At 42.0% G+C, this 14,079-nt stretch overlaps 1 long non-coding RNA gene across 1 annotated transcript; it reads right to left on the reverse strand.

Annotated features, from left to right (window-relative positions):
• Positions 1-5,987: 5,987 nt before the first annotated feature.
• Positions 5,988-13,699, reverse strand: LOC124028742. The gene is made up of 2 exons (XR_006837637.1): positions 13,573-13,699; positions 5,988-7,442 (listed from the first exon to the last, which is right to left on the reverse strand). It is a non-coding gene; the product is annotated as an uncharacterized LOC124028742 (long non-coding RNA).
• Between the last annotated feature and the right edge of the window lie 380 nt (positions 13,700-14,079).

Genomic DNA, 14,079 nt, shown 5'->3' on the forward strand with positions numbered 1-14,079 from the left:
TGAACCTACAGGAACGGGCCACCGCCTTGATGTTAGTTGAGAACGACAGGGTGTTGTCCAGGATCACGCCAAGGTTCTTGGCGCTCTGGGAGGAGGACACAATGGAGTTGTCAACCGTGATGGCGAGATCATGGAACGGGCAGTCCTTCCCCGGGAGGAAGAGCAGCTCCGTCTTGCCGAGGTTCAGCTTGAGGTGGTGATCCGTCATCCACACTGATATGTCTGCCAGACATGCAGAGATGCGATTCGCCACCTGGTCATCAGAAGGGGGAAAGGAGAAGATTAGTTGTGTGTCGTCTGCATAGCAATGATAAGAGAGACCATGTGAGGTTATGACAGAGCCAAGTGACTTGGTGTATAGCGAGAATAGGAGAGGGCCAAGAACAGAGCCCTGGGGGACACCAGTGGTGAGAGCGCGTGGTGAGGAGACAGTTTCTCGCCACGCCACCTGGTAGGAGCGACCTGTCAGGTAGGACGCAATCCAAGCGTGGGCCGCGCCGGAGATGCCCAACTCGGAGAGGGTGGAGAGGAGGATCTGATGGTTCACAGTATCGAAGGCAGCCGATAGATCTAGAAGGATGAGAGCAGAGGAGAGAGAGTTAGCTTTAGCAGTGCGGAGCGCCTCCGTGATACAGAGGAGAGCAGTCTCAGTTGAATGACTAGTCTTGAAACCTGACTGATTTGGATCAAGAAGGTCATTCAGAGAGAGATAGCGGGAGAGCTGGCCAAGGACGGCACGTTCAAGAGTTTTGGAGAGAAAAGAAAGAAGGGATACTGGTCTGTAATTGTTGACATCGGAGGGATCGAGTGTAGGTTTTTTCAGAAGGGGTGCAACTCTCGCTGTCTTGAAGACGGAAGGGACGTAGCCAGCGGTCAGGGATGAGTTGATGAGCGAGGTGAGGTAAGGGAGAAGGTCTCCGGAAATGGTCTGGAGAAGAGAGGAGGGGATAGGGTCAAGCGGGCAGGTTGTTGGGCGGCCGGCCGTCACAAGACGCGAGATTTCATCTGGAGAGAGAGGGGAGAAAGAGGTCAGAGCACAGGGTAGGGCAGTGTGAGCAGAACCAGCGGTGTCGTTTGACTTAGCAAACGAGGATCGGATGTCGTCGACCTTCTTTTCAAAATGGTTGACGAAGTCATCTGCAGAGAGGGAGGAGGGGGGGAGGGGGAGGGGGCGGAGGATTCAGGAGGGAGGAGAAGGTGGCAAAGAGCTTCCTAGGGTTAGAGGCAGATGCTTGGAATTTAGCGTGGTAGAAAGTGGCTTTAGCAGCAGAGACAGAGGAGGAAAATGTAGAGAGGAGGGAGTGAAAGGATGCCAGGTCCGCAGGGAGGCGAGTTTTCCTCCATTTCCGCTCGGCTGCCCGGAGCCCTGTTCTGTGAGCTCGCAATGAGTCATCGAGCCACGGAGCGGGAGGGGAGGACCGAGCCGGCCTGGAGGATAGGGGACATAGAGAGTCAAGGGATGCAGAGAGGGAGGAGAGGAGGGTTGAGGAGGCAGAATCAGGAGATAGGTGGGAGAAGGTTTGAGCGGAGGGAAGAGATGATAGGATGGAAGAGGAGAGAGTAGCGGGGGGAGAGAGAGCGAAGGTTGGGACGGCGCGATACCATCCGAGTAGGGGCAGTGTGGGAGGTGTTGGATGAGAGCGAGAGGGAAAAGGATACAAGGCAGTGGTCGGAGACTTGGAGGGGAGTTGCAATGAGGTTAGTGGAAGAACAGCATCTAGTAAAGATGAGGTCGAGCGTATTGCCTGCCTTGTGAGTAGGGGGGAAGGTGAGAGGGTGAGGTCAAAAGAGGAGAGGAGTGGAAAGAAGGAGGCAGAGAGGAAAGAGTCAAAGGTAGACGTGGGGAGGTTAAAGTCGCCCAGAACTGTGAGAGGTGAGCCGTCCTCAGGAAAGGAGCTTATCAAGGCATCAAGCTCATTGATGAACTCTCCGAGGGAACCTGGAGGGCGATAAATGATAAGGATGTTAAGCTTGAAAGGGCTAGTAACTGTGACAGCATGGAATTCAAAGGAGGCGATAGACAGATGGGTAAGGGGAGAAAGAGAGAATGACCACTTGGGAGAGATGAGGATCCCGGTGCCACCACCCCGCTGACCAGACGCTCTCGGGGTGTGCGAGAACACGTGGGCGGACGAAGAGAGAGCAGTAGGAGTAGCAGTGTTGTCTGTGGTGATCCATGTTTCCGTCAGTGCCAAGAAGTCGAGGGACTGGAGGGAGGCATAGGCTGAGATGAACTCTGCCTTGTTGACCGCAGATTGGCAGTTCCAGAGGCTACCGGAGACCTGGAACTCCACGTGGGTCGTGCGCGCTGGGACCACCAGAGTAGGGTGGCCGCGGCCACGCGGTGAGGAGCGTTTGTATGGTCTGTGCAGAGAGGAGAGAACAGGGATAAACAGACACATAGTTGACAGGCTACAGAAGAGGCTACGCTAATGCAAAGGAGATTGGAATGACAAGTGGACTACACGTCTCGAATGTTCAGAAAGTTAAGCTACGTAGCAAGAATCTTATTGACTAAAATGATTAAAATGATACAGTACTGCTGAAGTAGGCCAGCTGGCAGTGGGTGCGTTGTTGACACTACACTAATCAAGTCGTTCCGTTGAGTGTAATAGTTTCTGCAGTGTTGCTATTCGGGGGCTAGCAGGCTAGCTAGCAGTGTTGTTTACGTTACGTTGCGTTAAAAGAACGACAATAGATGGCTAGCGAACCTAGAAAATCGCTCTAGACTACACAATTATCTTTGATACAAGACGGCTATGTAGCTAGCTAAGTAGCTAGCTACGATCAAACAAATCAAACCGTTGTACTGTAATGAAATGAAGTGAAAATGTGATACTACCTGTGAATGCGACCGGGTAGTTGAGTTCTATACAGAAGACGTTGGCTAGCGTTGGCTAGCTAGCAGAGTCACCTACGTTAAGGACGACAAATAGCTGGCTAGCTAACCTCGGTAAATGAAGATAATCACTCTAAGACTACACACTCTAAACCTAAACAACACAATTATCTTGGATACGAAGATACGAAGAGAGCAAAGACAGCTATGTAGCTAGCTAACACTAAACTAATCAAGTCGTTCAGTTGAGTGTAATAGTTTCTCCAGTGCAGCTAATCAGTGGACGTTAGCTAGCTGGCTAGTGAAGACTACGTTAGGACGGCGAAATACGATAATTACGCAATTATCTTTGATACAAAGACGGCTATGTAGCTAGCTGAGAAGAAATTGCTAAGATAAGACAAATCAAACCGTTGTGATATAATGAAATATAATGAAAAAGTTATACTACCCGTTGGAGCCGTTGGAGCGAAGTGCAGATGCGACCACTCGCTCCAACCGGAACATCCTTATCATGCTCATAGTAGATCCAAGTTGTTGCTATGGGTAACCAAGTTTACCATCAGATACCAACTAACTAAGTTATAAATGAAGACATGAGACAGAGAGGAAGTTGAGGTGGAGATTAAAACACCCAGAAACCCACAGCACACCAGTGATGAAAATGTTACCATGGTAACCATCCTAGCATGCATCCCAAATGACAACCTATTATACAGTGTACTTTGGGCCCTGGTCTAATGTAGTGCATTATACAGGGAATAGGGCCATGGTCTAATGTAGTGCACTATACAGGGAATAGGGTGTCATTTGGGCCTCAACACTACAAAGAGGAAGCTGCCAGTGGAATAACGGTATCTACAGCAACAGAGGAAAGTCCCTACTGTATTATAAGCACCACACTCAGATCAGTTTACATTGTCCCTTACTGATCATCATTATCCAGGCTTACACAGTAACTGAACCTAGACCTGTCCTTATGGGGCGGTTTGCAGTGGCACAACAGTAACCTCTGTTTGAGGAAGTAGTATTGGGAACAGTGAGGGTAGTGACCTCTCTAACAGTCTAGTTCAGGGGGGTCACACTCATTTTGCCGAGTGGGCCGCATTTGATCTTCAACCTGGTCCGGAGGACCGCACTTAAAATGTCATATTATTTCCTCTGCATCGTTTTCTCTGAGATATCCATCACTATTTGACTGTCTAAATATAAGACACCTCTACCATGTCAGATATAGAATTGTATACAATTTTGAGTTAGCATTCCAATATTACACTATATAAAGTGTAATATAAAAAAGAAACACTGGATTTTTGACATAAAAAGTTATAAAAAGTTGTTTACAGTTTTTCTCAGTCGCTTTGGTGCATTTCTTAGATCAAAAGTGCAATTCTTGATACTACTTGTACAAATTCCAAATCATCTATTCACTTGTGCACATCATTAAAGCAATTTCTTATTCCTTTTGAACAAATTGCAATTGATAATGTACAAGTGTCAGCTTTTTTCCACATTATCAATTGCTCATGTCATGTTGATCAAAATATAGTAGATGGTTCTCTGTTGAATAGTCTCACCCCTCAAAACATCTAGGCATTAGTTCCTTGCATAAGCCATTACATGCAAAATTGTTGAACTATTTGTCATAAACTGTCAAGCATAGTTTTACACATTTCTATTAGACCTTTTGTACAAAAACGTGAATTGATGAATCGTGCAGGTGAAATTGACCCTCACTCATGAAGGAATGTAGTGTTAGTTCAACCAACAATCAACCAGTTGTCTAAATTGCTCAAAGTTGCATCTCATGAAGAATCAATTGGCAAGGATATATAGACAGACCACAACACAGAGTTGCAATTTTCCAATAATGGATGGACCAGGAAACGAACAGGGTCAACAGCCAAGAGGAGGAAGAAGAGGAGCAAGGATGCGTGGTGGAAGGCAAAACAGAGGAAGAGGCAGAAGAGGACATGGGCGCATATCTGATGACATAAGGGCCACTATTGTAGATCATGTTGTCAATCATGGCCTTACAATGGCTGAGACGGGTCGAAGGGTGCAGCCGAATATTGGGAGATCAACCATGTCCTCAATAGTTCAAACGTTTCGAAGAGAGAACAGGTATGTCCACCAATGTACAGTGCACTGTTACTGTATATAAGCAGTATACTGTATACTTCCTACAATGCTTCATATTACAGTAGTCCACTTGTATTTCACAGCATACAGAAATATACTCTATACAGATACATACTGCACCTTACATGCACCCACCTGTATGTTTTACAGTCAAATGTGTGTTCGCATAGTTTTTGTTTATGTGAAAGTGTGCGATGCATCACTGCATTTCCCCACATAGGACTGACTGCAAGATTACCTCAAACCGGTGGCCAACGATGTCTTTGAAAACATCCATAAGGTTCGCATCTCAGCCATCGACAGGTTGCTGCATAGAAACCAGATGAGTATGAAACAGCTGTACCGTGTACCATTCCAAAGGAATGAGGACAGAGTTAAGGAGCTACGGTACCAGTATGTACAGGTAAAACATATATCTATGTAACTCCTTTACAGCAACATTTTATAGTGACATAGTAGTGACAGACAGGTGTATAGACCAGGTGTGTTAGTGCACATGCCCAGAGGGCTGCGCACCGAGGGAACCCACACACACTCATCCTCATCTGTAGTGGACACACACACACAAGCTAAGCTGAGATACTCGCAACACACACACACACACACACACACACACACACACACACACACACACACACACACACACACACACACACACACACACACACACACACACACACACACACACACACACACACACACACACACACACACACACACACACACACACACACACACACACACACACACACACACACACGGATGCACAAATACACACACACATCCTCATCTGTAGTGGACACACACAAAGCATGTTGAGCCCTTGCCACACACACAGACACACAGACACACAGACACACACACACGGACACACAAACATGCCGTTCTCACCTAGCAATCACACTTGCACAAACCAAACAGGGTATCCATTACAACCATTGCCGTGCTGATGTGACAACATAATATTATTTGCGTTGTCGTGGAAATTACCACCAGGGACTCAAAGTCAAACTTAAATGAATCACTCTTTATTATCAGCAAGCTGGAGAGGTTCCAACAAACTTCATGCATAGTTCACATCGGTCAGGAGCTCTGCCGGGACAGTCCCGTTAGTTCTCTAATATACGGCTATCCACACAATTCATATTAGCATGATTTACATGATTCATTATGCAAAATTGGTTCCTGCAAGTGACTGACTGACTGATAACTAACAAGGGTTCTTCTCTCAAAACTTGAAACTGAGATACTCAAGGGTTCTTCTCTTGAAAACCTTGAAACTGAGATACTCATTTTGGTTCCCAGAACAATGTTCTGGGCGTATTGTCAATTGGTCTGAGGAGGTGGTCACAGTCACCTGCACGAACCAAGATAGAGTGAGAGGAGATGCTGTGTACAATTCAATGCTACCTCTTCAGACAGCAACATTTTCCCTCCTTGTATGACACTGTGATAACTATTGTTAAAACTGTTGAAATGGCTTTTAACACGTCGTTTTTCAAAATAAAAGCCTGAAACCAGACAAACTATTTAAATGAAAAACAGCCACATGAAAACAATTCCACTTCCTGGATGGATTTTTCTCAGGTTTTCACCTGCCATATCAGTTCTGTTATACTCACAGGCATATTATTTTAACAGTTTTGGAAACTTTAGAGTGTTTTCTATCCAAATCTACTAATTATATGCATATCCTAAATTCTGGGATTAAGAAACAGGCAATTTACTTTGGGCATGCTTTTCATCAGGAGGTAAAAATACTACCCCCGACCCAAGAGAGGAGATAGGTATCCTAGTGGCAGGTAGCCTAGTGGTTAGAGCATTGGGACAATAACCAAATGGTTGCTTGATCGAATCCCCGGAGCTGAAAGACAAGATACATGTTGTTCTGCCCCTGAACAGGGCAGTTAACCCACTGTTCCTAGGGCATCATTGTAAGTAACATTTTGTTTTTAACTGACTTGTCTAGTCAAATAAAGGTTCAATTTAAATAAAAATAAACTGAAAAACAGCCGGATCCAGGTATCTTTATACTGTATATTACTACAGTCTCACTAACTGTTAAATGCCTCAGCAAGTCTTTAAAAAGGAAATGTACACAATCTGTAATGGCTCTGTGATGCCAGACGCTGGGAGACGAGAAGTAAGTACAGGGAATGAATATTTAATGGATTAACAGACACGAAAACCAGTAAGAGCTTCTGGACAGGAGAAACAATGCAACATCAATGCAGATGTGTAAAATGAACTGGATGGGTGACAGATATAGGATAGATAATCAATGACGTGATGGAGACCAGGTGAGTCCGATGAAGTGCTGGGGCGCGTAACGATGGGGAGAGGTGTGAGTAATGATGAGCCGCCTGGCAACCTCGAGCGTCAGAGAGGGGGAGCAGGAGCAGACGTGACAAAATCATTGGTAAACTCATCAGATAACTTGATATTGGACTTTCCATCAGTACTGGAAGAAAGAAAATAAACATATACTTAGTTTTCACTCTGCTACATCTTAATTAGTGCTAAAAAAAGTCTTCATCTTAATCGAGCTTATTGCATCTTGGGCAAAAAGTCTTGATAAAACCATGTGTAAACAGAATCATACTTCAGACACTTCAGATGATACCGTGTCCCATTAAACAGAATCATACTTCAGACACTTCAGATGATACCATGTCCCATTAAACAGAATCATACTTCAGACACTTCAGATGATACCGTGTCCCATTAAACAGAATCATACTTCAGACACTTCAGATGATACCGTGTCCCATTAAACAGAATCATACTTCAGACACTTCAGATGATACCGTGTCCCATTAAACAGAATCATACTTCAGACACTTCAGATGACACCGTGTCCCATTAAACAGAATCATACTTCAGACACTTCAGATGATACCGTGTCCCATTAAGCAGAACAGGCACCTTCTAAAGTAAACAATCCCAGAGCTCCTTTCTTGGAATCAAATCATTTTGAACCTGTTGCATTGACATGCAGAACCAGTCCACAGATTGGACACACCTACTCATTCAAGGGTTTTTCTTTATTTTGAACATTACTACATTGTAAAATAAAAGTGAAGACATCAAAACTATGAAATAACACATATGGAATCATGTAGTAACTAAAAAGGTTTTAAACAAATCAAAATATATTTTATATCTGAGATTCTTCAAAGTAGCCACCCTTTTCCTTGATGACAGCTTTGCACACTCTTGGCATTCTCTAAACCAGCTTCACCTCGAATGCTTTTCCAAAAGTCTTGAAGGAGTTCCCACATGTTGGCTGCTTTTCCTTTACTATGTAGTCCAACTCATCCCAAACAATGTATATTGTGTTTGAGGTCGGGTGATTGTAGAGGCCAGAATGCAGCACTCTGTCACGTTCCTTCTTGGTCAAAAAGCCCCTACACAGCCTGGAGGTGTGTTGGGTCATTGTCCTGTTGAAAAACAAATGATAGTGGGACTAAGTGCAAACCAGATTGGATGGCGTATCACTGCAGAATGCTGTGGTAGCCATGCTGGTTAAGTGTGCCTTGAATTCTAAATAAATCACAGACCGTGTCACTAGCAAAGCACCCCACACCATTACACCTCCTCCTCCATGCTTCACTGTGGGAACCACACATGCGGAGATCATCCGTTCACCTACTCTGTGTCTCACAACGACACGGCGGTTGGAACCAAAAAGACTCATCAGACCAAAGGACACATTTTCATCCGTTTCATGTCTATTGCTTGTGTTTCTTGGTGCAAATCTCTTCTTATTATTGGTTTCATTTAGTAGTGGTTTCTTTGCAGTGATTTGACCATGAAGGCCTGATTCATGCAGTCTCCTCATGAACTTATCCTCTGCAGCAGAGGTAACTCTGGGTCTTCCTTTTCTGTGGCTGTCCTCATGAGAGACAGTTAACTGTAATGAACTTATCCTCTGCAGCAGAGTTAACTCTGGGTCTTCCTTTTCTGTGGCTGTCCTCATGACAGTTAACTGTAATGAACTTATCCTCTGCAGCAGAGGTAACTCTGGGTCTTCCTTTCCTGTGGCTGTCCTCATGAGAGACAGTTAACTGTAATGAACTGATCCTCTGCAGCAGAGGTAACTCTGGGTCTTCCTTTCCTGTGGCTGTCCTCATGAGAGACAGTTAACTGTAATGAACTTATCCTCTGCAGCAGAGGTAACTCTGGCCCTTCCTTTCCTGTGGCTGTCCTCATGAGAGACAGTTTCATCATAGTGCTTGATGTTTGTTGCGACTGCACTTGATGAAACTTTCAAAGTGCTTGAAATGTTCCACATTGACTGAACTTCACAGCTTAAAGTAATGATGGACTGTCGCTTCTCTTTGCTTATTTGTGTTATGCAGGTGAATGAGGACCCAAAAGCGACTTAGCGAAAACAGAGTCTTTATTCCAGTAAATGGCAAAAGTAATACTCCTGGACAACTCAAGAAGAAAACAAAACATGAAAAAACTTAAATCCACTCGTAGTAACGAGGACAGACTGGAGACTCGACCATTGACTGCAGGTTGCCTCGGGAAGGCACCGACCGTAGCAGACTAAGACACCTGCTCACACGCAGCATCTGAAGGAGACAAGACACGACAGGGCGAGACAATGACACAGCACAGCGAACATCATAAAAGGATCCGACAAGGACAGAAGCGGAAAACAAGGGGAGAAATAGGGACTCTAATCAGAAGGCAAAATAGGGGACAGGTGTGAAAAGACTAAATGAGTGAGTAGGGAGAATGAGGAACAGCTGGGAGCAGGAACGGAACGATAGAGAGAGAGAGAGAGAGAGGGAGGGGGAGAGAGAGGGATAGAAAGAGGGAACGAACCTAATAAGACCAGCAGGGGGATACGAACGGAAGGGAAAGCACAAAGACAAGACATGACAATATATGACAAAACATGACAATTTGAGCTGTTCTTGCCATAATGTGGACTTGGACTTTTACCAAATAGGTCTATATTTTGTATACCACCCCTGCCTCCTCAAATGAACTTTTAACAAAGCAAAGCTGTTCATTGAAATGCATTCCAGGTGACTATCTCATGAAGCTGTTTGAGAGAATGGCAAGAGTGTGCAAAGCTGTCATCAACACAAGGGCGGCTTCTTTATATTTTTTTATTTATTTTATACTTTTTTGGTTACTACATGATTCCATATGTGTTATTTGATAGTAGAAAATAGTTCAAATAAACAAAACCCTTGAATGAGGAGGCGTGTCCTAACTATTGACTTGTACTGTCTACTCTTTCTGTCTCAAATGTCCCTTACAGCCGGTTTGAGTTCAGTGAGTTCTGTTCATTTTCACTGGCAGCTTATCTATTTGTCCACAAGAAGCTTATCTTTAAAACCCAAACAACAGATGGCAGCCTCTAATATGATGAGTCTCAATTCGTCATGTGACCTTGTATTCAAAAACACTTCAAAATACTAAGACACCACGTTATTAAAGTGCTATCTGAAAGTCACTAATAACATAACAGATCTCTACTAATAACATATTACATTAACAAATCTCTACTAATAACATATTACATTAACAAATCTCTAGTAACTCAGTATAATATTCAAACATTGTTCCATCATCACATCTCTAGTAACCCATTATACTCTACATACATTGTTACATCATCACATCTCTAGTAACCCATTATATTCTACATACATTGTTACATCACATCTCTAGTAACCCATTATACTCTACATACATTGTTCCATCATCACATCTCTAGTAACCCATTATACTCTACATACATTGTTACATCATCACATCTCTAGTAACACATTATACTCTACATACATTGTTACATCATCACATCTCTAGTAACCCATTATACTCTACATACATTGTTACATCATCACATCTCTAGTAACCCATTATACTCTACATACATTGTTACATCATCACATCTCTAGTAACCCATTATACTCTACATACATTGTTACATCATCACATCTCTAGTAACCCATTATACTCTATATACATTGTTACATCATCACATCTCTAGTAACCCATTATACTCTACATACATTGTTACATCATCACATCTCTAGTAACCCATTATATTCTACATACATTGTTACATCATCACATCTCTAGTAACCCATTATACTCTACATACATTGTTACATCATCACATCTCTAGTAACCCATTATACTCTACATACATTGTTACATCATCACATCTCTAGTAACCCATTATACTCTACATACATTGTTACATCATCACATCTCTAGTAACCCATTATACTCTACATAAATTGTTACATCATCACATCTCTAGTAACCCATTATATTCTACATACATTGTTACATCATCACATCTCTAGTAACCCATTATACTCTACATACATTGTTACATCATCACATCTCTAGTAACCCATTATACTCTACATACATTGTTACATCATCACATCTCTAGTACATTATACTCTACATACATTGTTACATCATCACATCTCTAGTAACCCATTATACTCTACATACATTGTTACATCATCACATCTCTAGTAACCCATTATACTCTACATAAATTGTTACATCATCATCATCTCTAGTAACCCATTATACTCTACATACATTGTTACATCATCACATCTCTAGTAACCCATTATACTCTACATACATTGTTACATCATCACATCTCTAGTAACCCATTATACTCTACATACATTGTTACATCATCACATCTCTAGTAACCCATTATACTCTACATACATTGTTACATCATCACATCTCTAGTAACCCATTATATTCTACATACATTGTTACATCACATCTCTAGTAACCCATTATATTCTACATAAATTGTTACATCATCACATCTCTAGTAACCCATTATACTCTACATACATTGTTACATCATCACATCTCTAGTAACACATTATACTCTACATACATTGTTACATCATCACATCTCTAGTAACCCATTATACTCTACATACATTGTTACATCATCACATCTCTAGTAACACATTATACTCTACATACATTGTTACATCATCACATCTCTAGTAACCCATTATACTCATACATTGTTACATACATTGTTACATCATCACATCTCTAGTAACCCATTATACTCTACATACATTGTTACATCATCACATCTCTAGTAACACATTATACTCTACATACATTGTTACATCATCACATCTCTAGTAACCCATTATACTCTACATACATTGTTACATCATCACATCTCTAGTAACCATTATACTCTACATACATTGTATACATCACATCTCTAGTAACCCATTATACTCTACATACATTGTTACATCATCACATCTCTAGTAACCCATTATATTCTACATACATTGTTACATCATCACATCTCTAGTAACACATTATACTCTACATACATTGTTCCATCATCACATCTCTAGTAACCCATTATACTCTACATACATTGTTACATCATCACATCTCTAGTAACACATTATATTATCTACATACATTGTTACATCATCACATCTCTAGTAACACATTATACTCTACATACATTGTTACATCACATCTCTAGTAACCCATTATATTCTACATACATTGTTACATCACATCTCTAGTAACCCATTATATTCTACATACATTGTTACATCATCACATCTCTAGTAACACATTATACTCTACATACATTGTTCCATCATCACATCTCTAGTAACCCATTATATTCTACATACATTGTTACATCATCACATCTCTAGTAACACATTATATTCTACATACATTGTTCCATCATCACATCTCTAGTAACCCATTATATTCTACATACATTGTTACATCATCACATCTCTAGTAACACATTATACTCTACATACATTGTTACATCACATCTCTAGTACCTCAGTATAATATTCATACAGTATATTCGGTAATAGTAACTTCTCCTTTCATATCTTCACATCATGCAGAATCCCTATATAATGTTAAAAACTCAGCTCACAGATTTGGTTGGGGTATTCATTCATATACACACCTCTTTCACACTGAGGCTAGTTCCCTCTCATTCACTCAGTACAAATAATATCTCTTATTATTCCAAATTCAAAACATCAGCTTATCAATTATTTTCCAAATATCAATCTCTTAATATCCAAATGTCAATCATCTTAACCTGTCATTTCACTTTTATATCCAAATTCACTTAGTACTATTCCCCAACACACCCAGTAATCACCATGGTTACTCCTTATGCATCTTCAACCATTCTCTTGTCGTTACCTTCTTCTGCGGTTCCTCTACAGTGCCTATAGTCTCTTTAGTATCTTTAGTCCCTCAGTATCGATAGTCGCAATAGTCTATATAGACATAAATGCTTCAGTCTCTGTGGTTGCCATAGTAGCTATTGTCCCTATAGTCTCTGTAGTATCTATTGTCACTAAGGCATCTTTAGTCCCTTGGAATCCATATTCTCAATAGTCTATATAAACATAAATGCTATAGACTCTATGGACTCTATAAAATCTGCCCATAAATACATATGTACAGTATGTAGTGATGTTTCCAACTAAAGCAGTCAATCAATTAATCAATAAATCAAGACAAAACACACACACAATGATGCCATCTTGTGGACTCACGTGCACAAGATGAGAGAATCTGAACCCAGGTTGACACTGGCAGTGGAAGCTCCCAATGGTGTTGAGGCAACTGGCGTTGCTGCCACAAACCTGAGGTGTATCTTGGCACTCATCGATGTCTGAAGAGAGAAGGGAATATATTGAAAGAGCAGTGATTCCCTCACCTCTCCAAGTGTAAATAACTCACCCCTCCTCCAGTGATTCCCTAACTTCTCCTCCAGTGATTCCCTAACTTCTCCTCCTGTGACTCCCTCACCTCTCCCCCAGTGATTCCCTAAACCCAACTCCAGTGATTTCCTAACCCCTCCTCCAGTGACTCCCTAACCTCTCCTCCAGTGACTCTCTCACCTCTCCTCAAAGTGATTCCCTAACCTCTCCTCCAGTGACTCCCTAAAATGTCCTCCAGTTATTCCCTAACCTCTCCTCCAGTGATCGCCTAACCCCTCCTCCAGTGATTCCCTGACATCTCCTCCAGTGATTCCCTAACCTCTCCTCCAGTGATTCCCT

This window comes from Oncorhynchus gorbuscha, unplaced genomic scaffold, assembly GCF_021184085.1.
Source record: "Oncorhynchus gorbuscha isolate QuinsamMale2020 ecotype Even-year unplaced genomic scaffold, OgorEven_v1.0 Un_scaffold_4764, whole genome shotgun sequence".
Taxonomy (NCBI): domain Eukaryota; kingdom Metazoa; phylum Chordata; class Actinopteri; order Salmoniformes; family Salmonidae; genus Oncorhynchus; species Oncorhynchus gorbuscha.